We start from the raw sequence: 422 nt of genomic DNA, 5'->3' as shown, positions 1-422 counted from the left end.
CAGTGGAAACAGTGTCAGACTTTATTTTTCTGGGCTCCAAAATCACTGCAGATGGTGATTGCAGCCATGAAATTAAAAGACACTTACTCCTTGGAAGGAAACTTATGACCAACCTAGGCAGCATATTCAAAAGCAGAGACATTACTTTGCCAACAAAGGTCCATCTAGTCAAGGCTATGGTTTTTCCTGTGGTCATGTATGGATGTGAGAGTTGGACTGTGAAGAAGGCTAAGCACCGAAGAATTGATGCTTTTGAACTGTGGTGTTGGAGAAGACTCTTGAGAGTCCCTTGGACTGCAAGGAGATCCAACCAGTCCATTCTGAAGGAGATCCGCCCTGGGATTTCTTTGGAAGGAATGATGCTAAAGCTGAAACTCCAGTACTTTGGCCACCTCATGCGAAGAGTTGACTCATTGGAAAAG

The sequence above is a fragment of the Bison bison genome, unplaced genomic scaffold, assembly GCF_000754665.1.
Source record: "Bison bison bison isolate TAMUID 2011002044 unplaced genomic scaffold, Bison_UMD1.0 scf7180017864317, whole genome shotgun sequence".
Taxonomy (NCBI): Eukaryota; Metazoa; Chordata; class Mammalia; order Artiodactyla; family Bovidae; genus Bison; species Bison bison.
Note: the sequence above shows the minus strand (reverse complement) of the source record.